Here is a 2432-nt window from a genome sequence, read left to right on the forward strand (position 1 = left end):
TGCCGTCTGGTCCTGGAGACTTGTTACTATTCAGCTTATCAATTAATTCCAAAACCTCCTCTAATGTCACTTCAATCTGAGTGAGTTCCTCAGATTTGTTGCCTAAAAAGGCTGGCTCAGATTTAGGACATGGACTCAGCCTGCTCTGCTTTGCCAGCTCCCAACCACATTGTTCTGCTTCCCTGCCCCCCGTAGGCATGGGGTGGTTGCACCCTTACTCCCAAGCCTCCCCCCTCTGAGCAGCACAGCTGAGAGCTGGAGAGCAGAGCAGGTTGGATCCAGGTCACTCGGCTCCCATGAGAGCTTGACCCATGCTGCCAGTACTAGCCCTGTTGTTAATCCCCCAGGCCACATCACTGAGGAGAGAGAGCTTGGGGGAAGGAATGGTCTCACCCACCTCCACTCACCCGCAGTGGTGGGAAGTGGATACAGGTGGGAGTCAGCTGAGCAGAGCTGGCTGGGGCTGGGGCAGGGGCACGCTGCTTCCAACCCTTGCTGTTGGTGCCAGGCCTCCTGCTAGTCCCAGGGACCCTGTGAGACTCCCCAAAGCACAGGCCCAGGGGAACCCATCCAATGGACCAGTCAGCTCTGCACCCGCTGCTGGCCCCTGAGCCCCCCCCCCAGTGCTGATGGGGGTGCACATTGCTCTTCGTGCCCCCACCCCCCACATCACCCTGCCCAGAAAGGTTGAGAACTCCTGATGCAGGCAGCCTCTGAGCACACACAGCAGATTGGGCCTCACACAGCAACGGAGATGAAAGACTGGGGCTGGGGTTAGACAACTGAGCGGGGCTAGGTCGGTCAGCCAGCCATTCTGGTTTTTAAAACAATTACCACAGATCTCAATTTTTTTACCATGGATGTTTGTGTCTGTATACAGCCAAACTACTGACCTATGGCTGGTGCTAGGTGGCCTGTACGTTCTTTGTGCAGAATCCTGCCCCGTCCACCCAGGCAGACAGCTTTCTGCCTCCTACCCGCATGCTCCTCCTATCAAGGATGGTGACGGCCAGATAGAAAGTCAGTCATGCTCATGCCCCACTGTGATGCCTGCCCTTCATCAGCTGAGCCCAAAGCCCATCCAGAAGGCAGGCTAACACTGAAGCATCAGATCTCCTGGCAGGAGTGTGGGGATCTAAGTACCTCTTCTTACAATTCTTGCTTCATTACCACTTGGTCTTTTCACAGATTTGATGCTCTTCTAATAGACTTGCTAAAAATCTATTTGACTTTCAAGTTAACCAGCTCCTCTCTGGCTGAAGATTCAGCAGGTTGCAACAACCACAAAACAGGGACAGAAAGAAGCTGAGAAGGGGAAATTAAGACCCAGCAGTGCCCCAGATTTTTAGATGTCCCACACAGCTGCATATTCTGCATACGAGTAAGGACAGCTCTGCAGCTAATGCAGTTCTTACACACGTAAACAGGGAACTCTGGAGTAGAAGTAGAAAAGGTTTTTTTACCTATTTGGTACTGGTGCAACCACGGCTGGAATAACATGTCCAGTTCCAATGCCCACACCTCAAGGATGTTAATGAAATGGAGAGGGAACAGCCAGGAGAAAGATTAAAGGATTAGAAAGCTGCCTTATCACAATTTTGCTCCTTCCGTCTATTTAGAGTAACACAGAGGTTAAAGGTAGATTTGATCACAGTCTGTAAGTACCTATGCAAGAAACAAGTATATAATAGTGGGCTCTGCAATCTATCAGAGAAAGGCATAACCTCATTAAATTAGTGGAAGCTGAAGTGAGACAAATTCAGTCCAGAAATGCAATTTTTAATAGCAAAAGTAAATAAGCATTAGAACCGTTTTCCAAGGGTTCCAGTGAATTCTCCATCACTGACCACCTTAAAATCAAGATTGTATTTTTTCTAAAAGATCTTGTCCAGGAATTATTCTGGGCCAAGTTCTCTGGCCTGTCTTATTCAGGAGATCAGACTAGATAATAACAATGGTCCCTTCTGGCCTTGGCATCTGTATCTGTGAACCCCACCCAAAAATGCACAGCAGGAACCTAACCAGCAGAGGCCCTGCAGAAGGACAAGCAGCTTCCCTCTATTGTTGTCCTTGTAATGCAGTATGCTCCTGGACTTCAAGCTTCTCCTGGGTGGTGCTAAGAGAAAAGCCAAAGCATTTAATCAGAGTCTCCTCAAGAGAGACAGTCGGATCCTTCTTAAAGGTGCTTCTGGGTAATCCTGGTGATCACATACATTTCTCTGTGGAAAATAAAGCGCTCCCTCTTTAAGCAAGCTTAAGTATTTATATACACAGAGCCACAGACTGCCTGAGATCTGTTTACCTCTAAAGGCTATCAATGGGAGCTTTCCTGCAAATCATGAACAATATGTGGACCTTACATTGGGTGGGTGGCTGGGGAGTAGTTAATGTAATATTTTTAACCAATAAAATATAAAAGAACATGATAGTGG

The sequence above is a fragment of the Carettochelys insculpta genome, chromosome 6 (genome assembly GCF_033958435.1).
Source record: "Carettochelys insculpta isolate YL-2023 chromosome 6, ASM3395843v1, whole genome shotgun sequence".
NCBI classification, from domain to species: domain Eukaryota; kingdom Metazoa; phylum Chordata; order Testudines; family Carettochelyidae; genus Carettochelys; species Carettochelys insculpta.